Raw genomic sequence first — 22,528 nt, 5'->3', positions numbered from 1 at the left:
CATGGTGACAGCTCTGCTTCTGAGGACATGAGAATTACTGTGAAAATAAATAGTGTCCTTTTGCAAAAGCAGCAATGCCATGTCTTGTAAACTTCCTTTTAATATTACAGCAAGGTCTGAAATAAAATCCAAATGGACTAAAGTTTACACCACAGCCATGAAAGAATAAAATAATCTACTTCCTCAGTTACTGTTGGTCCAGTTTTCCTTTTGAGTCCAATGCGCAGCAGGATTTAAAAGGTACTCAGTTAGGGATTCTAACCAGTTATTTGATGAATTATAAAATTTCTTTCCTGCTTTCAAACACAAATGGGTAAATCTGTTCCACAGCAGTAGCAACAGCCTTCACATTGGTCCTGTTACTGTGATACTGCCTGCTGAAAAAAAAATCAGCAATGTAGCTCTTAGGGATTTTATTCGATAGCACACTGCCAGATGAAGTTCAGGTTCATAACTGTCATGAGGTCTATTGTTCTTTGTGAATTCTGGCCAATGGATTTCAAATGGTATGTTACACACTGCTAAAATGTTAGCAACTCTAACATCTGTAAATATTATCTTAAAACCTAGCTTCTGCAGACTGCGAGCTAAATGTGTGGCACCAAATTTAGCTTCTTCTTCACTTGTTGTTCCAATGTAAATAATTTTTCCTGAGGACCAAATTGTAGCTGTAATTCTAGGTTTTCTACGTTTCATTAAGACTTTTCCAACACCACACTTATAAATTACATTTGCTCCCTCCAAAGCAATCTTCTTTAAGTTCAAATGGCACCTTGTTCTGAAAACACAGACTACATTTGTAATTAAAATGTCCAATGCTACATCACTGCATCCATTGGGGTAGTTAAAAAACTTAGCTTCCCACCATGAAGATTGCATCCGTGGGAAGAGGGGGCTGCAGCACAGGACTTGGCGGCAGTGCTTCTGCTGGTGGCATCAGACGCCAAGGATAAGCCTAAGGGCAAGAATGATAGTGAGGCAGGTGCACTCCCCAGTCTCCATGGAACTCAAGCCCCCAAGGCTCAGGCTCCGTCTTTCATGCTTTGCTGTTCTGGGTACCTCTGATGGTCCTTCATACAAGAACTTTTCTCCATCATCTCTTTCCAAAGAAATAACTAATTTAATTTATGTGTATTCTATCCAGCAACCTCCATGTAAACTAGCCATTTATATAATAAAAAAGATATTATTAATGAATACATTAATTGTAGCTAAGAAAGCCTGTGCCAAAGGGAATATTAAGAGTTGGAATTGATGCAATATCAACTGACAACACAACAAGTACACAAGTACTCTAAATAATAAATGAAGGCCATGTACAGGAAGTGCTGGGCAGGGTCCTGTGTTACACAGTGTGTGAACTTACCGCTGTTGTAACAAACCACCAAAAATTTAGTGGCTTCAGAGAAAACAATACTTCAGTTTTATAAACTCAGGAGCCAGAAGCCTGAAATGGATTGCTGGAGCTTCATTCTTTTAGTGGCTCCAGGGTGGATAAAAGTCCTTGTGTTTTCTACTTTCTAGAGACCACCTGCTGTCCTCGGTTTATGGTTCCACATGCTTCTTGGCTCTAACTCCTGCTGTATCCAGGGCACTGACTTGAGGAAAGGCTTTTTCTCTCCAGGAGCCCTGGGGGAAGTCCTTGCCTCCTTCTAACATCTATGGGCTCAGTATTCCTTGGAAATCCATGCAACTTGACATCAGTCTTCCCCCTGGGCCTAGAATGTTCTCAGCACAGGGACTCCCAGCTCTTCTTTCTGGAGGGCCCTCCTTCACTGCTCGGTTCCTTCTCCTTTAATCTCTTGTTAAAGAAGCTTTGATGCAGACCACATCAAAGGAAGAACCCCTTCCAGATCTGTGACCTGAATGAGGGTGCTGCATATCACCTCAGTCTTCTTACACTGGGGATCAACTGAGCTCATCAAAGGGGATGACTACTCACTGCATAGCTGCTGCACCAGTGGGAATCACAGTCCATCACATTGACAGGTACTTTGGGGGATACTATTTAATTAATGGAAAAAAACTCTTGTCTTCCTATTATAGGAGCCCTTGTGATAACATCACTTGATAATCCAGAACAATCCTCTGTACAAAGACCTTTAATCACATTAGCAGAGTCCCTTTTATCTTGCATGAAGTTTCTGTGGGCTGTGATTATTCTACTGGCTCAGATGGACACTCACATAGGTCTCTCTTTGAGTTGGACATAAATGAAATGCAGACAAGGCCTTGAACATTCTCTAATCTTCAAGGCTTTGCTGTCACACCTTCTCCTCAGAGAAACCTTCAGAGATAAGCTCCTCCATCTCCAGGTCCCTCGTCTCCATACCCCATGGTTAGCACTAACCCCATGAGAACAGAGATTGGCTGTATCTTTGTCTTGTTTGTCCCTGTCATCTCAGCTTCCAGAGGACAGAACCCAGTTCTGAGAGCCCAGTGGATTCTCATTTGTGTCCACTGAATGAAAGGAGGAAGACTCTGGATTGCCCTAACAATTTTTCTTTTTAATAAAGCAATGAAGACTCTCACATTTACAATTCAATGTCTACCCCAGTGGAACAAAGAGAAAGAACATCCCCATTTCACAGATGAGAGAACTAAGGCTTAGAGAGGTTAAATCGCTGGTCTTATATAGTCCAGCAACACAGCAGCAAATTCAGGGACTTGAATCCAGGCCAGTGTGATCCCATATATACCACTGGAGGGTATTGGTAGGAAAAACACCACTAGTTGCCCGGAGTGAGGGAGAAAGTGACAGGAAAACTCCAGCAACTCCACTTTCCATAGCCGTAGAAATCCTGGGCCTTGACCTGGATGCAGTAAACGGCATGTGGCTGTACGGACTTGATCGTGTAGGTGGTGTTGACAGTGGGGCCCACCTGAGAATAGAGAGGATTTGGGTCACTTGAACAGCAGGGCATGAGGCAGTCTTCAGTCCTCTTTTCTATGGAATCTGGCCTCATTCCAACCAGCATTACACACACACACACACACACACACACACACACACTCCCCTTGGGCCCCTCTCTTTCTAACCTATTCACCCTCCAGTGTCCGTCCTCACCCGCACATCTCAGCTGTACTTGAGCCCATTGCTGCACCCACTGTGTCAATCCATGTCAATGAGGGTCTTCCTCTTTTTTGCTGACCCTCTGCTTTTCATGCACGATGGGCTTTTCCTGGGGATGGCCCTTCATGATACTATGCATGAAGTGTGTGAAATGAAATCTCACCATCCTTTCTTCTAAGGAAAATTCGAGCTGTACTTCTCTTGAGACAGATGTGTTCATGTTTTGGTCACCCAGCACTCCAGTTCAAAGATGTCTATTCTTTAGTCTTCCTTATTCCTTGTCCAGATTTCACATGCATAGGGGGAGTGTTGAAGTCCCATGGCTTGGGTCAGACACTCCTTAGTCCTCAAAGTAACATCCTTGTGCTCCATGCCTTTAATCTGTTCCCTGTCCCTATGTGTTTACCTACTCTGGCTATTTCATATAAGTGGACTCATACATCATGCCATCTGTCTTCTGTGTCTGGCTGTTTTCACTTGGCATCATGTCTTGGGCCCCAGCACATATCAGGACTTCATTTCTTTTCATGGCCGAATAGCAACCCTTTATATAAATGGAGTGCACTGTGTAAAACCACTCTGTGGTAAACGGATAGCAGGTTGTTTCCACCTGTTAGCCACCGTGACTCATGCTCTTCTGAACACACATGTGCATGTGTCTGAGTCCTTCGGTTATTCTGAGCACACTCTGGGAGTAGCATTAGTTTGAGGATGTTATTGGGAGGTGCCAGGCCCTGGAGGAAGACTTAATGCTCGATGAAGTAAAGTCAGTCAATGCCAGGGTGGGGGCAAAGAACAGGGTGTAAAGAGGGCACAAACATGGACAGGGCCAGGGTCAGAGCCAGCCCCCGGTGGTAACATGAGAAAGAGCTGAGTGAGGTGGTCGACACCCTGACTGACCAGTGGGTTCAAGCACAGTGACCCCGGTGAGGGTCGGCACAGAGAAGGCACACACGGGTTCATGATGAGTCGATACCCACACAGTCGCACCAACAATCACAACAAGGTGGGCTTCATGCTTCTGTGCAGACAGACCACCTGCTGATCGACTCTGGGCAGGTCCTCTTCCTGGCTCTCGCAAAGAGAGCTGCAGGGGACACTGATGTGTGGAGGTGTGTTTTCATCTCATGGGTGGACTTCTGGGGGTGAAATTGCTGACTTCCTTTACATCACATAACAGTCACCCCAGAGGGCACACAAGCCCTGCTGACCCTCCACAGTTTGCTTATGATGTTCCATCTACCAGGTGTGGCCAACCCAGTACCACTCCAGGCCCCTTTCTGCTCTCCCTCTCGTGCTCCTCACCTTCCAGGCGTACTTGGATTTGCAGGGCCTGTATCGCATCAGGTATTTGAGTCTGAAGACATTTGGCATGGGCCAGGTTGGGGGGCGATCCCACTGCACCCGCAGCTGATTCCCAGGGATGATGCTCACACCGACGACCACTGGACGGTCTGGTTTGACTGATGGACAAGAAAGAATAATTCATTCATTCATTCACACATTCATTCAACCATCAGGTATTTATTAACCACCCCCTGCATGTCCAGTGCTGTCCCAGACCATAAACAGAACTAAGACAGAAACCACCCCAGCTCTGTCCTCCTGGAGCTTCTAGTTATATAAAAAAAAGAAAACAAAAAAGATCAGAAACAGGAGAGGAAATAACAGCTCACAGAGAGCCAGCAGCAAAATTTGGGAGTGGGTTTTCATTTCAAAAACAAAGTCCATTTTAAAATGTATTTTTTTTTAAAGCTGTGACCCATCCTCAGTCCCACACTCACAGACACCCTCTGGTGGACTGTGGGGACAGTAAGTCCCCCACTCCCCAAATGTTACCCTTTTGTATTTCAGGCTATTGCATTCATTTACCAGGTTGTACAATCATCTGCAGTCTAATTCTAGAACATTTTCATCAGCCCCAGATGAAACACAAGACCCTCCAGCAGCCACTGCCCACTCTCCATTGCTCTAAGCCCCAGGCAGCCACTAACTACTCCATGGGTTTGCCTGTTCTGGACACTGAAGTGGACTCAAAAACACGTGATCCTTTGTGACCAGCTGCTTCTACTCCTCTTCCTCATCCACGGAGCAGCACGTAGCAGAGCTTCTGCCCCCTGTGCGACTGAGTAACAATCCACAGGGCATGGTGGGCACATCGTTTTTCTCCATCGTCTGATGATGGACACTCAGGTTGCTTCGACATGTTGGGCTTGAAGAATAATGCTGTTATGAACACTCAGGTACATACTTGTGTGTGACCCTGTTTCAGTGTTATATTACCACCTCTAGTGAATCAGTTCTGACTGATAGTTCCCCTTTAAGATGCAGGAGAATGGAGACTTAGGGTCCAAGACTGAGCAAGGATGCCAAGTCACAGACTAAGGTGCACCTGGCAGACACCAATATATTTTCAACTACTGCATACGCATGAAAAAGTCAGATAATAAGAAAAATCAAGGGAAATTGATGCCTATGAATTATGGGATTGGTGGAGAATATTGAATACACCATGGACTGCCAGACAGAACAGACAGATCTGTCTTGGAGGAAGTGAAATCAGGGTGCGCCTTAGAGCAAAGATGGCAGGAGACTTCATCTCACAGACTTTAGGTACGTTATCAGCCAGGGCCAGTCCCTGGGAAATGACACCAACCTTGGAAAAACAGTGTGTCAGCAAAAGGGAGGAAATCCCTTAGCGAGGTGGGTTGGAATGAATGGCGGATGACTGTGACAATGGGGTGAAGCACAGCGGTGGCTGTGGGGCTGGCTCAGGACCAGCCACAGTGTCGCTCAGTCGTACATGGGTCTCTGTGTTAAGGCTGCCTCAACAGCAAATAACAACTGATGATCTAAATTAGCAACACTTTCTCCAGGGATGCTGTTGGTAGGTTTGAACCACTAACCATTAGATTAGCTGCCAAGTTCTTTAGCCACTACACCTCCAGGGCTCCTTCAATATTGTATAGAAGTCTATGATTAGCCTTCTTAAGAACTGCTGACTTTTCCCTAAAGCTCTTGCACCATCTTACTTTGCCACCAGCAGTGGATGAGGGTTTACTAGTTTTAGCTTGGAGCGCAAGGAAGACCCATGGAGGAGGTGGCACATGAGCAGATACCTGCAGCAAGTGCAGGGGAAGCCAGGCAATATTTGTGGGAAAAGCCTTCCAGGCAGCGGGAGCAGCCTGTGCAAATTCCCTGTGGCACTATGTGCTGGGTGAGTTAGAAGGAGACAGGGGAAGCCTGAATGTCTAGAGTGGAGTGAAAAGAGGACAGCAGAGGAGAAGAGGGCAGAGAGGGATAGAGCAGGGTGAGTGGGACTCCTGCATACAGTGAGGACTTGGTGTTTTACCCAGGGGAGGTAGGTGCCCTGGAGGGCTTTGTGCAGAGACCTGGGTCAGATTTCCCGGTCTCACGGGCGCCCTCTGGCCGCCCCAGGGAGAACAGCTTGTGGGAGCAGTGAGAACAGGCCTGGACAATGTGATGGCGGAGTGGGGACTAAGTGGGAAGAATCTACATAGATTACAGACAGATCGAGAGAGGAGAGAGGAGCAAGAACCCCCTGGTATCCTCCACCCCCACCCCACATGCCCCAACTCACTGATTTCCTCAGGCACAAAGGGAAAGAGGGTGGTGGTGATGCCCCCAGGGTGGATGGCCGTGACATTGAGCACATGAGGCTCCCTGGATAATAGTATGAAGTCATACATGGTGCAGCAGCGGGTGGTGGGTGTCCTCTGGAAGCAGGTCTTGGTCTCTGCAGAGTCTTCCTGTCCGAACCTGCAGAAGATGGGCACTGTAAGGAAATGGGTATCTGAGATGCACGGGGATGGGGACACGGCTCTGTGTCCTTCTCTAGGACTGTCATAAGGCACCACTCAGGTGTGGATATGGAACACTTGTGATGCAGAAGTGCCTCTGGGTGTGACCTCATTTCATCTCATTGTCCCTAATTTAAATTTTGCCACAGGCTCCTCTTAGCAATTCCTCAGCCAAACTCATCAGTATTGAGTCAATTCTGTTCTTTTGAGACCCTGGAGGACCGGGTCTGAGGTCTGACCCTCAGAGATCCTTGAGGACCCTGTCCATCTGGCTCCTCCATGGGTTCCAAGCCCACCACCTGATTCTGAAGATATAAATCATTAAGGGAGGAAACTGCTTATATGTCTTCTTTGGAGCCGCTAGAGGATTTGAACCACTAACTTCTAGTTATCATCCTGACACAGAACACTCTCAAAACACACAAACACAAAATATCAAACTCATTGCTGGGAAGACAGAAGGACTCATAATTGGGAACCACCCACCCCCATCAGGTCTCTGAGCCTGTAAATACATGGGAAGAGACTGCCAATCTTTGACCTTTGGAATTGCTGGTGGATTTGAACTTCCAGAGAGGCATGGCCATTGGGTCAGCATCTCAACTGCTCATGGACTACACCACCAGAGCTCCAAGCTAGCACTTTTAAAATTATTGAAATACATTTAAATGTCCTTTGGAATATAACGACCTGTGCATCAGTTACTTCAATGACAAGTTTTATGAGCTCAGAATAAAACCAGTGGTCAACCACATGTGCTTCAGTACAAAACAGGCCCCACAAGTATCTGAGCGGCTGATGGGTCAGAAGTGGATCACCAGGTCTTTCTTCTGATGCACTTCCAGGGGCACTGGAATCCAGCCTGCTCTCTGAACTGCGGGGCCCCCAAGGAGGCTCGTCTCCCCTGTGGCTTTCTGACCTGTATGTGGCGATGTATTCGGTGGGAGTGGTGGCATTTGGAGCTTGGGGCGGTGTCCAGGAGCATTTTATTTTGATCGGGTACATGGAGGATCGACATTTTACCTGCAGGCTCCGATCTGCTGAGGGAAAGGAAGCGGCATGAGCGTGAGACTTCTGGGAACAGGCTTTTTGTAAAGCAAAGCTGAGAGAGGCACAATTCCTCCTCACTGGTATCTTGCTTCCATGGCTAGTCACTGTCATGTATCACTGTCTGTTGTTATGTGATGTCTTGTTGAAGCTATTCCTATTGACCCTACATACAATGGCTCTAAACCGTGCTCTGTCCTATGCCAATCTTATTGTCTCTGACACACCTATCCCATTATACAAGTTACTGAATTAATCCATCTCATCGAGGGTCTTCCTCTCTTGCGCAGTCTCTCGATTGTCTCAAGCATCATGTCCCTCTCCAAGGACTGGTCTCTCCTTGTAACATGTCCAAAGTATGTCAGATGAAACTTAAGAATCCTTGCCTCCAAGGAGCAGCCTGCTTTCACCCTCTGTAGAAGGAACCTGTTTGTCCTCCTAGCTGTCAGTGGTTTATTCAATACTCTTCCCCAGGACTACAGCTCAAAGACATCAGTTCTCCTTTTATCATGCCTAGTCAGTGTCCTGCTTTCAGATGCATAGCAAGTAATTGCAAAGACTGTGGCCTAGATAGAGGGGAAATGAGCCATATGGGGGCAAATGGGTATGAGGTTCTCTCTGAAAAATATCAGAGTGAGTAAGAATAACACAGCCGCTCCCAGACTCAGAGCAGAAAGAAGATAAAGAGCCCCTAGACCTGCCCCATGGGGTTTCTACAGCCACAGCAGCAGTAAGAGGTTTGTCTGTTCATTGCTGACTCACAGACTCAGAGGTGTGGTACTGAGAACAGTGTTTATTAAGGTTGTAAGTTGGAGAGTAGAGAAGGCAAAGAATATCACCAAAAGCAAGTTGAGGTTTCAGCCCAAATTCCAAGGCACAAAACCTCAGTTAGTTCAGGCTCTGCTTTCAGTTAAACAGCCAAATCCAAATATCCAGCAAGATTTGCCTCAGAGCAGTTATAAGTCAGCTTCTCCTTCAAGCATCTGAAAAGAGAAAAATACCTTTAACTGTGACCTATGTTGCCACAGTTCTTCCACAGCAGTGCCACAGTCTCTCCATCATTATGGTCTCACTCTCACTATGATCTTGCTCCAGGCTCCCTCATGTCTTGTTTCCACAAACTTTGCTCTTCTCAAGTCTTGCTGTGTAATAAGGGAAACACTCTTCCTCTTATCCTAGTCCCACAGCTGTTTGATTTGCAAGACCATGTGTCTGCAGTTCAGGTAGCTGGACACCAGAGGGGGCAACCTGTAGTGGTTTAAAAAGGTCAACTGTGCCTAACACTACAATCACCTACATGGATGGCATCAGTTCTCTGAAGCCCTGCCACAGAGCACCCCCTAGGGGGATTTGAGACTCAAGTTTGCCCTATACTGCCTAGGGTTTTTCCTCTGTGTAAGTCACCCCTTAATAAACACCCACATCAACATCTCAGAGCCCCCTGCCTCTTTCACCAGTCTCTTAGAACCTTTGGGCAAATATCAAGTCCATGGCCAGATGTGATTTAATCTGAGATTCTCTGAGCCGTGCTGTTAGCCCAGCCCTGCATGCTTCTAGCCAATGTCTAAAAATCAGCACGTGTCTAATCACCACAGGTGAAGAAATCTATCCATACAATCATTTATCAATAGGAGCTGTGCTGCCAAGCCTAAGGCACGTGGTTTGAGACCACCAGCTGCCCTGTGAGAGAATGATAGGCAGTTGCTTCCTGTGTGGTTTAAAGTCTCTGAAAAGCCACCAGAAGATCAGTTATCGGTCGGCTCTAACTCAGCAGTGCTTAACAACATAGAAGTAGAGCAAGGTTCAGATCTGTTGTTCTTGGGGTTACCATGAGTCATTCTCGTCTGGACAAAACCAAGCAACCACAGTATTTCAAATGTGGCAGGCAGGCCTTTTCTACTAGTCTGTCTTGATCTTGAAGCTGTTAAAACTTGTCCAACCCCATCCCACACCATATGTCCAGATCTGGTATTTGTGTCGGTGGCACAGCTTCCAGCATCACAGAAACACACAAGCCACCACAGCAGGACACACTGACATCTTGGTGGTGGATATAAGCATGGAGCAGAATGGGAAGGACCTTGTTCTGCTGTGAGCAGGGTCGCTATAAGTCAGTACCACCTCGTCGCCACAGGATACCAGCTCTGACTCAGCCTACCATCTCCATGCCACTGCCCTCAAGGCCGTGCTGACATAACCACCCTCCATTGCCCTTCTGAGGTTGTAAATCTTTATGGGAAGACACTGACCATCCTTCTTCTGAGGAGCAGCTGGTCAATTAGAACTGCTGACATTAGGAACACAACTGATAAAACATATGCCATCAGAGCCCCTAAATCCCACCAAGGCAGGCATTATCAGCCCATTTTCCAAATGGCTAAACTGAGGTTCAAGGAGCCACAGAGGGAACACGGTGGCAGGAACCCGATCGGGAGGGACACAGGTGGATGTATCATGATCTTGTCAGTTTTATGTTGAAGCACAAGACTGGGTTTCTATTTTAAAATGAGTGCCTACTGGGGAAACATGATTGAGTCGGGGTGCCCTGGCTGGGAAATGAACGTGGCTCACAGATTTCAGTGACCCCTCTGTGCAGTCATCATCAAATTGTCAAGTCCGAATTGGCCCATAGCTGATTCTCCAGTTGGTTTTCAGAATCTTGAATTTGCACGGATATTGTCTGTCCACCTTTCTCAGGCAGAGCAGCTGTTGGATTTCAACTGCATGCCTCCATGTTGACAGTGTAGCTTCTTACCACTAGACCACAGATACGTCCTGTGGTGAAGGGGAACCCCATCACAGATGCTCCTAGACTAACCACTGAGGAGGATGGCCCAGGCTCAGGCCAGGACAGGGATCAGGGTTCACAGAGTCGGGCTTGACTCGAGGGCCCACTGTGGAAGCAGATGGCAGGCCTTCTCCTGAGGGGCCACTGGGTAGATTCATTTCCCATCTTCTGCTCACCACTGAGCACATCACCTCGGCACCACCACCAGGGTCCTGCCCTTCCCCCCTCCCCCCACTTGTATCCACATCTATCTGTGGTGCAAGCCCGAGGCTGTGGGTGTTAACGAGAAGAAAACAGCCTCATTTCCCCACGGGGCAGCCAGCTTCAGGTCAGCAGCCCGGTCTCCTAACCTGTATTTCACCCACTTCTCTGGTGTTCTTTGTGTCTGTATCTGTCATGGCCCCTATCTATGCCCTTTCTCAACCCTGGCCAAATAGATGCACCTTCTGCGAGTGAGTCCACTCCTGTCCTGGACACCTTATGCCCAGACCTAATCAAGGAGTCAAAGTCTAGCTCCCAGGTCATCCCAGCCTCGAGGACCCCTTTCCTTCCACCACTGGGCCCTTTGCACCTTCACTTCCACCGCAGAACATGCAGCTGGCCGAGAGGGTCAAGGTCAGGAGAAGCTTGGTGACCATGCTGGCACTTCCTGGGGCTTAGAGTGGTGCACTGGAGACTCTCTGACCAGGCCTCTGACACCACAGAGCTCTCAACTGGGAACTGACTCCTCTAAATAGGGCTGAAGGTCCAGCAGCCTGGATACCAGCCCTTCCCTCAGGCCTGGTGGGTGGGCGGGGAAGGGTTCCAAATGTCCAGGGTAGTGGGGCAGAGGCCGGGAAGGGAAACATGGGGACTTCCCAGCAATGCCAGTCCTTTCATCCTGCCTTCCAGGGAGGAAACCCCCGGGAGGGAAAAGCAAAGGGTCAGGAGAGACAGACAGGAGGGGGAGGAGAGAGGCAGAGAGACACAGCTATGGAAAAAGCTATGTTATTGCTGTTATTAAGTGCCTAAAAGTCAGCTCTGAGTCATAACAGCCCTGTGAATAATAGATCTGAACTCTGTCCTACCTTTCCTCATCATCCTCCACACGCGAGCCCATTGCTGTAGATACTGTCTCAATCCATCTCATGGGGGGTCTTCCTCTCTTTTGCTGACCCTCTGCCTTTCGAAGCATAATGTCCTTTTTCAAGAAGTAGCCTCTTCTTACAACATGTCCATAATATGTGCAATGAAGCACCAAAGAGTAATCAAGCTGCCCCTTCTCCAAGACCTATCTGTTTGTTCTTTAACAGTCCATGGAATGTTCATCACTCTTCTCCAGGACCACAACTTAATTGTACCAGTTCTCCTGTCATCCTTATTCATTGTCCAACTCTCAGATGCATCGCAGGTGATTGAGAAAACTGTGCCTTTGATTAGGTGCATCTTAGTCTTTAAATAGACATCATTGCTCTTCAGGACTTTGAAGAGGACCCTGACAGCAGACCTTCTCAATGCTCTATGTCTCCCAAGCTCCTGACTGTTGGTACCAAAGGTGTTGACTGTGGATCCAAATAAGATGAAATAGTTGACAGTTTCAGTCTTTTCTCCATCTGTCGTGATATTGCCTATTGGTCCAGCAGTGAGGATCTTTGCTTTGAAGATGTGAAGAGCTCTGTGGTGGGAAGGAGAGGGGTTGCTCAGGCAGGGTTTGCCCTGGGACGTTGACTTTGGCCCCTAGATTAGGTCTGGACTTTCAGTGTGGGATGGGAGTGGACTCACTCACAGAATGTGCCTCTATTGGGCCAGAGTCACTGTTCCCATCTTATGCCTGGGAAAACACATAGAAAGGGGCCATGACAGACACAGACACGCAAAATGCCAGAGAAGTAGGTGAAATAAGGGGTGAGAAGACCGGGCTGCTGACCTGAAGCTTGCAGTTCCACTGCACCAGCTGCTCCGTGGGGAAATGAGGCTGTTTTCTCCCCGTTAACACCAACAGCCTCAGGCTGTCAAAACAGATGCAGATGTGGATACAAATATGGAGGGGGCAGGATGCCTGGTGGTGGTGTCCAGGTGATGTGCTGGGCAGTGAGCAAAGATGGGAAATTAATCCAGTCAGTGGCCCTGCGGGAGAAAGGTCTAACCCATCTGCTCCCACAATGATGTCCACGAGGCAAATCCAACTCATAACGAACCTGTGAACCTTGAACCCTCTCCTGCCCTGAGCCGTCTACCTCAGTGGATAGTCTAGGAGCATCTGTGATGGGGTTCCCTTCACCACAGGAGGTCGCTGTGGCCTAGTGGAAAGAAGCTGCACGACCAACTCGAGGGCATGTAGTTCAAATCCAACAGCTGATCTGACAGAGAAAGATGGATTTTCTGCCTCTGAAACTCACTAGAGTCAGCTCTGGATCAGTTCTGACTTGACAATATGATGATGACAGCATAGCTGGGGCTTTGAATTCTGAGACCCAGCTTCACTTCCCAGCCAGGGCACCCCGACTCAGAAATGTTTTCACTCTAGGCACTTATGTTTTCCCGCCTTTATTTTACTATTTATTTTGTTATATTATTTGTCATATTCTCTACGGAAATTTAATGTGGCATAGCAATGTTAAATTTTCCCAATTCTCTTCTTTATGTTCCCATATAGTCCACTAGGTGGTGTTGGTCCACATAGAAACTCTATTGGATAACCCAATTAAGTTCATTGTTCTTTTTTGAAATAAAACTTCAGGAAAACCTGTACAAAATAGTAAAGGGCAGAGGAAGAACTATGTAGTAATCCTTGCATTAGGGATTAGTCTCAGGGATAGTCTCAGCCTCTAAAATGAGGATAACTGAAAAATTAACCCACTGCCTTCAGTCAATGTAAACTCATGGTGAACACTTTAGGAGAAAACGGAATTTCTGCAGTGGGTTTCTAGAACTGGAAATCTTCACAGAAACAGACAGTTTCATCTTTTGTTCATGGAGCCAGACCAAACTCCTGACACAAAATCAATTCCAACTCATGATCCTTCATCAGTTTCTGAGGCTATAAGTTGCCCATGGATTGATTGGTTGCTAGATGCGAACCACCGACCTTTTGGTTAGCAATCCACTAGGCAAAGTTCTATACCAACTATCTTGACTCAAAACCCCTCAAAGTCACTACTGTCTAATTGGTTCCAAGTCATAGCAATCCTCCATTGGTTTCTGAAGCTGTAAATCATTCTAAGAAGAGGCTGTAAAGATTCCACTCATCTCCTGTGAAGCAGCTGGTGAACTTGAATTTTTGACCTTCTAGTTAGCATCTCTACATGTTAGGCACTAGCCAAAAAAGATTATTTCCAAATGTCGCTTTGGAATTGTCCTTCATCAAGTTTTATTTGGTTACAGGAAAGTACAATTGAGCTTTACTCTCCATATTTTTAATAGAGACCTCTTTGGATGCAGATTCAAATTTATATGTAGATACATATTTGTGCCTTAGGAAAACCTTATCTATATGAATTATTATTTTTTAGGGGTTTCTTTTTTTATTGAGATTTTAATGAATGTTTAAGAGACTTTGGAATTACATTCATTCATTATTGCACATTCTCCTCCCTGCCTACCCCTCCCCCCAATTGGTTTTTCTCTTTGAAAAGTAAAAAATAACCCAAAAGCTTCCATTATTATGCAATCCTCCCCCAAGTCCACTCCTCCATGATGCTCTCATCTGGACTCATGTCATGAAAATAATACCCAATCATATATTCCTTTCAAACAGGAATTTGTTTCAATGCAGTGTACATTATTTAAACCCTCTTTTCTTACATTCCCGCTAACCCCAATGTCAGTCCTGTTTTACGACAGTGGCACTATGCAGTGTTTGTCCATTTGTGACTGAGATATTTCACTCAGTATAATGTCTTCCAGGGTCTCCCATTTTGTATAATATTTCATGAGTTCCTTGTTTTTCAATGCAGCATAGTATATTCCACTGTGTGAATATACCACAGCTTCTCTATCCATTCCTTTGTTGATGGGCACTTGGGTTGTTTCCAAATCTTTGCTATTGTGAACAAAGCTGCAATGAACATAGGTGTGTATATATCTGCTTGGGTGGCAGTTATGATTTCTTTAGAGTATATTCCCTGTAGTGGAATTGCTGGGTCAAATAGTATTTCTATTTCCAACTTTTTGAGAAAGTGTCACACTGCCTTCCTTAGTGACTGCACCATTTTACCACCAGCAGTGAATAAGGGTCCCAAATTCTCTGCAACTTCACTAGAATTTCTTGTTTGCTGTTCTGTCAAAGTTTGCTAATCTTTCTAGGTTGAGATGATATCTCATAGTTGTTTTGATTTGCATTTCTCTTAGAACTAGAGATTTTGAACATTTCCTCATGTGTTTATTCACCATCTGAATGTTTTCTTTGCTGAAGTGTCTGTTCATATCCTGTGTCCGTTTTTTCAGTTGGGCTGTTTACCTTTATCTTGTCGGGCTTGAGTATTTTATAAATCCTAAATACACAAGTCCCTTATCAGACATGTCATTACCAAATAACTTTTTCCAGTCTGTAGCTTCCCTTTTTACCCTATTAGAGAAATTTTTGGATGTACATAGGGATTTTATTCTTAGAAGGTCCCATTCATCTATTTTATCATCTCCTGGTTGTAGGATAATGCTGTGGATTAGGGCTTATAAAGTTCTTCCAAGCTTTTCTTTAATGAAATTTATACTCCTTGGTTTTAGTCTTAAGTCCTTGATCCACTTTGAGTTGGTTTTTGTGTATGGAGGGAGGTGTGAATCTTGCTTGAGTTTTCTGAAGATAAGATTTCCAATTTTTTTGGGAGGGTTTTTTTTTTTAATTTAGTTTGTTTATTTTTCATTTCAATGAACATCTACAGAGATTTTGGAATTCCATTTATTCATTGTTGCACCCTTCTCCCCGCACAAACCCCTCCCCCCCCTCCCCCCCCTTGCTCCTCTCCTTGAAAAGCAAAAGAAAAACTCCCCCATTGGTACATAATCCCCCCACACCTCCCCAAACCCCCCCCAAATATAATCCACTCTGCAACCTTCATTACGTACTCCTACGATAAAAATAAATCCAATTTTGCCAACACCATTTGTTAAAAAAAGGCTGTCGTTTTCCCACTTAACTGATTTCATCTCCTTATAAAAAATCAGTTGTCCATAGGTAGATGGGCTGATTTCTGGACTCTCAACTCTATTCCATTGATCTATGTGTCTGTTGTTGTACCAGTACCATGCTGTCTTGACCATCACAGCTGTGTAGTATGATTTGAAATCAGGGAGTGATATGCCCGTACCTTGTTTCTCTCTCTCTCTTAATTTCAATGAACATCTACAAAGATTTTGGATTTGTATCCTTCCATTTTGCTGAATTGGTCAACTGCTGTTTTCTTGCTGGGTCTTTAGGATTTCCTGAGTATACTATCATATCATCTGCATATAGAGATAATTTCACCTCCTCTTTGCCAATTGGATACCTCTTATTTCCCTCTCTTGTCTTATTGCTATCACTAAGACTTCCAATACAATATTTAATAGGAGAGGTGATAGTGGGCATCCTTGCCTAGTTCCTGTTCTCCATTGAGAGCAATGTTGGCTCTCAGGTTTGCATATATACTTTTTAATACGTTGAAGAAATTTCCCTCTAATCCTATTTTGTTGAGTCTTTCAATCAGGAAAAGGTGTTGGATTTTGTCAGAGGCCTCTTCTGCATCAATTGATAGGATCCTTTGGTTTTTGTTCTTTGTTTTGTTAATATGATTAATTACATTGATTATTTTTCTTATGTTGAACCATCCTTGCATACCTTTTATGAAGCCCACTTGGTCATGGTGAATTATTTTTTTGCTGTATCCTTGGATTTGATTGGCCAGGATTTTATTAATATTTTTTCATGTATGTTCATGAGTGATATTGACCTATAGTTTTCTATTTTGGAGGTGTGTCTTTACCTGGCTTTGGTACCAATGATATGTTTGCATCATAGAATGAACCTGGGAGATTTCCTTCTTTTTGGTGACAGTTCTTCTCTGAATGTTTGATAAAATTCACTAGTAAAACTATCTGGTCCTGGGCTTTTTTTGGCTGAAAGTTGTCTTATTACTTTTTCAATTTCTTTTTGTGTAATGGGTCTGTTCAGGTGTTCAATTTCAGTTTGTATCAGTGTAGGTAGGTTGTGAATTTCTAAGTATTACTCCATTTTCTCTAGATTTTCATATTCGAGTATAGTTTTTCCAAATATTCCAGTGTTAGCTTTTTTATTTTACTTGGTTCTGTTGTGACATTGCCAGTTTAATCTTTTGTTTGGATTATTTGTATCTTATACTTCTTTTCTTTTGTTAGTTTTGCTAGGGGTCTATCTATTTTATTGACCTTTTCCAAGAACTAAGTCCTAGTTTTGTTGATGGTTTCAATTGTTTTTCTGTTTTCTATTTCATTTATTTCTGCCTTAATTTTTATAATTTAGTATTTTTAGAGGGTGTTGGTTTTTCTTGCTGTTCTTTTTTAAATGTTTGAGATGTTGGGTTAGAGAGTCAATGGTCATTTTTTTTCCTGCCTTTTAATGTGTTTGCTTATTGCTATAAATTGATCTCTAATTACTGCTTTGGCTGTTTCCCTGCAGTTTTGCTAAGTGGTGTTTTCATTGTCATTTGTTTTAAGAAACTTTATAATTTCATTTTTTTACGTCTTCCAGTACCCAATCATGTTCAAGCATGGTGCTATTCAGTTTCCAAATGTATGGGTTTTTATCTTCTTTATTCTCTTAATTTCTAATTTTGTGTTCTGATTTTATCTAATTTTGTGTTCTGAGAAAATGTTTTGTATTATTTCTATATTTTTTTAAATTTATTGTCTGCCTTGTGACCTAAAATGTGATCTATTCTGGATAACATCAATGCACATTGTAGAAGAAGGTATACTGTGCTTTTTTGGGGTGCATTAGCCTATAAATATCTATGAGATCAAGTGAATTTAATGTGTGGTTTAATCCTTCAGCATCTTTGTTGAGTTTTTCTCTGGTAGTTCTATCTTTTCTTGAGAGTGGTGCACTGAAGTCACCAACTATTATAGTGGTGTTGTCTATTTCCTTTTTCAGTTTTGTTAATGTTTGTTTTATATATTTTTTCAGTTCTATAATTTGGTGCATGTTGTTGTTATGTTGTTATATGCCGTCAAGTCGCTTGCCACTCATAGTGACCCTAAGCTCTGCTCTGTCCTGTGCCAACCTCACTGTCTCGGACACATCCATCCGATTACCCCAGCCACTGAATCGATCCACCTTATAGAGGGCCTTCCCCTCCTGCACTGTCCCTCCACCCTACCAAGCATGATGTCCCTCTCCAAGGACCAGTCCCTCCTTACAACATGTCCAAAGTATGTTAGACAGAGCCTCAGAATCCTTGCCTCCAGGGTTAACCCTTTCCAGGATGAATCTGTTTGTTTTCCTAGCAGTCCATGGTACCCTCAATACTCTTCTCCAGCACCACAGCTCAAAGGCATCAATTTTCTTTCTATCCTCCTTAGTCACAGTCCAACTGTCTGATGCATAACAAGTGATAGCAAAGACCATGGCCTGTATCAGACATACCTTAGTCTCCAGAGAGACACCATTGCTCTTCAGTACTTTGGAGAGGCCCCTAACAGCAGACTTTCCCATTGCAATACATCTTTTAGTTTCCTGGCTACTGGTGCTGAGAGTGTTGACTGTGGAGCCAAGCAAACTAAAGCTGTGAACAATCTCAATCTCTTCACCATCCATCCTGATGCTGTCAATCGGTCCAGTGGTGAGAATCTTTGTCTTGTTGACATTGAGCCTCAGCCCATATTGGAGGCTGCAGTCCTTGACCCTCTGCAGCAAGCGTATGCAGAACGGATTATCCCGGAAGCTGGGCTCTATGAGGAGAAGTGTGGTGTCAGGATTGGTAGAAGATTCATCAACAATCTGTGCTATGCAGATGACACAACCCTGCTTGCTGAAACAAATTTGGTGCATAGATAATTATTATTGTTATGTCCTCTTGTTCTGTTGACCCTTTAAGCATTATGTAGTGACCTTCCTTTCCTTTGTGATGGTTTTAGTATTGAAATTTATGTTATCAAAGATTAATATTGCTACTCCTGCTTTTTTCTGGTTGTCATTTGCTTGGTATATTTGTTCCACCCACTCCTCCCTCCCTTTTTTTTTAGTCTTTATTTGTCTTCACTTTTTAGATGTGTCTCTTATAGACAGCATATTGATAGATTTTGATTTTTTAGCCAATCTGCTACTCTCTTTCCCATCAAAGGTGCATTTAAACCATTCACATTCAGTGAGGGTTGTGAGGATTGCTGAAGGATTAAACCACACATTAAATTCACTTGATCTCATAAATATTTATAGGCTAATACACCCCCCCAAAAACACAGTATACGTTCTTCTACAATGTGCATGGATGTTCTCCAGAATAGATCACATTTTAGGTCACAAGGCAGAAAACTGAGAGGCACAGTTTTTTTTTTTGCTATCATTATGTTGAGTGCTTTTTGGTGTTGTTGCTAGTTTCTTTGGTCCATCCTGCTTTCTGTGGAACCTCTGTAAAAAGAACACCTCTCAGCGTTTCCTGCAAAGCTGGTCTTGTTTTTACAAACTCTCTTAGATTCTGTTTTTCTCCTAATATCTTGATCTCTTCTTCATATTTGATGGGTAATTTTGCTGGGTGCAATATTCTTAGTTGACAGTTGTGTTCTTTGTGTGTTCAATATATGCCATTCCACTGTCTTCTTGCTTGTATGGTTTCTGTTGAGAAATTGACAATCTTATTTGCTCTCCCTTATAGGTTACTTTTTGTTTCTCCCTAGCTGCTTTCAGAATTCTCTCCTTATCTTTGGTTCTGGCAAATTTGACTAAGATATGCCTTGTTGTTTTCTTTTGGGGTCTATTCTATACGGTGTTTTCTCAGCTTCTTGGATATATATTCTCTCATTGTTCATTATGCCTGGGAAGTTTTCTTCTACTAATTCCTCCACCATTTTTCAGTGCCTTTATTTGCTTCTTCCTGTTCTGGGATTCTGATGTTGCACATGTTAATTATCTTGATGGCGTCCCACATTATTCTTATGTTTTCTTCTTTATCCTTCTTCTTTGATTCTGCTTTTTGCTTGAGTGTATCAGTGGTGACAATTCTTTCTTCTACTTCACTGGTTCTGTGTTCCATCTCTTCAACTCTGTTCATGTGTCCCTCCATCAGTGTCCTTTAATTATTCAAGTTTTTTCCTCTTACATTGAAAATATTCAATCATTGTTCTTTTAAATTCTGTGTCAGAAAGTTCCATCAGACTTTCTGGTCAGAAGAAATTCATTGTTACTGTGTCACTTTTTGGGGGTGATATCTTGATTTGCACTTGTGTCAGATGTGAGGTAGCTTACTTCCTATGTGACATTGCTTGCAGTAGAGTTTTTCATTCCTCAGGCAAGGATAGTTTCTTGATCTGAAGTCACTGCTACAGAAGAGGGCATAGATGTTGTGTTTCCTGAGTTTCTCTCTGAACTTCTGACCCAAGGGAAGTGTCCATTCACAGCCTGTGAATGTAGCCTCTTCTGTTGGATAATTATTACAGCTAAATCAGACCAAGGTGCTCTGGATTCAAGGCTGTTAGTTGACTTTACATGAGGAAATGAGAGCCTAGGGGATGTGGAAACTGGTGAGGCAGACACACACACTGACGTATGCCATGTGGGTGTGTGTTCATATGCCCGTCAGGTGGGCACACTTGGGGACCTCGCTCAGATTCTAGCTGTCTGTGTGGGCATACACGGGAACCTCACTCACGCTTCAGCTGTCTGGTTCATGCCCAGCAAGGCCAGCTGCCTTGGTTGGAAGGCATGAAGAACTCACTCAGGCTGCAGCTGTATGGCTTGTGCCTGGTGAGGCTAGTTGTCCAGGTAGGCACATGCAAGGACCTCACTCAGTTTGCAGCTGTCCTGCTAGCACCTGGCTGGGCTACTTGCCTGGGTGGGGATGTGCAGGGACCTCACTGGTGCCCAGCGGGGCTTGCTTCCAGGTGGGCATGCATAAGAAACTCTCTCAGTTTGCACCTTTCACACTCATGCCCACTGAGGTTACCTGCCTATATGGGGATGTGTGGAGGCCTCACTCAGGCTGTAGTTGTCTGGGTTGTGCCCAGCTGGGCTAGCTGTTGGCTGGACACTCACGAGGACCTCACTCAGTTTACAGCTGTCTCACTTGCACTCGGCAGGGATACCAGCCCAAGTTGGGACAAGTGGGGACCTCAGTCAGGTTGCAGATGCTTGGCTGTCACCTTGTGTGGCTCATGGTTATGACAGAGCTGATGGTTACAGAAGAGATTGTAGGCACTCATTTTAAAATAGAAATCCAGTCACAAAACTGACAAGATCAATGTACACCCACAAGTATCCCTCCTGACCAGATCCCTGCCAACTTGTTCCTCTCTGTGCCTCCTTGAACCTCAGTTTAGCTATTTGGAAAATGAGCTGGTAACTCTGATGCTTTATCGGTTGTGGCCATAAGGTCAGAAGTTCTGATCCACCAGCTGCTTCTCGGGAGAAAGATGAGCAATGTCATTCCATAAAGATTTACAAACACAGAAGCACAGTGGAAATTGGTTATGTCAGCAGGGCCTTGAGGGCAGTGGGCTTGGAGATGGTAGGCTGAGTTAGACCTGGAATCCTGTTGCTGGTGAGGTGGTGCTGACCCATAGCAACCTTTCTCAAAGCAGAACAAGTCCCTTCCTATTCTGCTCCATCCTCACATCCACCATCAGGCTGTCAGTTTGTCCTCTTGTCATGGCTTGTGTGTTTCTGTGATGTTCGAAGCTGTGCCACCAACACAAATGTCATGGGGTCACCCGTAGTGGACAGGTTTCAGTAGAGCTTCTAGATAAAGAGAGACCTGGTTGTCAAATCTGAAATACTGGTGTTGGAATATGAGTCCAGTTCAGTAAAACCCGTGATGACCTCAAGAACAATAGATCTGAGCCTTGCTCTATCTTGTATGTTGTTATGCACTGCTGAGTTGGAAATGACCCATAGCTGAACTTCTAGAAGAAGTGCTTACCCATGATTTTCTCAGTGTGTGGCTGGATGACTCAAATCGCGTGCCTTTGGGTTGGTAGGATAGCTCCTATAAATAAATGATTGTATTGTTGTTGTTATAGATTAGTTTATTTTCTTACCTATGGTGACTAGACACCTGTTATTTTTTAGACATTAGCTGAAAGAATCCAAGGCTGGGCTCACAGCACAGCTCAGAGAGTATTGGGATGAACCAGTGTATGACCATAGACTAGTAACTTGATATTTGACCTAGGTGCTAGGAGACTGAAGAAAGAGCTAGGGGGCTCTGAGATGCTGATATGGGAGTTTATTAAGGAGTGACTTATTCAGAGGCAAAGCCTTGTGCAGTGGCAGGGCAGATTTGAGTCTCACTGGCCACCAGCAGGTGCTCTGAGTCAGGGCTCCAGAGGGTCAATGCCATCCATATAGGTGATTGTGACTTTAGCCTCTAACTTTGCTTTTTTTAGCATTACAGTGAGCCGCCTCTGGTCTCCAGCTACGTTAAGTTCAGATGCATGATCTTGTAAATTACTATCAGCTGTGGGACTAGGATAAGAGAAAGAGTGCTTCCCACATTGCACAGCAAGACCTGAGAGAGCAAGACTTGTTGTGTTGTTGTTGTTGTTATGTGCCGTCGAGTCGCCTGCGACTCATAGCAACCCTATGTACAACAGCCCTAAACTCCGCTCTGTCCTGTGCCAATCGCACTGTCTCTGACACTCCCATCCAATTATCCC

General features: G+C 44.5%; 1 pseudogene; it reads right to left on the bottom strand.

Annotated features, from left to right (window-relative positions):
• Positions 1-277: 277 nt before the first annotated feature.
• On the bottom strand, positions 278-11,367 carry LOC102862138 (annotated as a pseudogene).
• Between the last annotated feature and the right edge of the window lie 11,161 nt (positions 11,368-22,528).

Source organism: Elephantulus edwardii, unplaced genomic scaffold, assembly GCF_000299155.1.
Source record: "Elephantulus edwardii isolate Elephantulus edwardi_28Jun2011 unplaced genomic scaffold, EleEdw1.0 scaffold00374, whole genome shotgun sequence".
Lineage (NCBI taxonomy): Eukaryota > Metazoa > Chordata > Mammalia > Macroscelidea > Macroscelididae > Elephantulus > Elephantulus edwardii.
The sequence above is the reverse complement of the archived record's forward strand: the minus strand, read 5'-3'. Positions and strand labels throughout refer to the sequence as shown.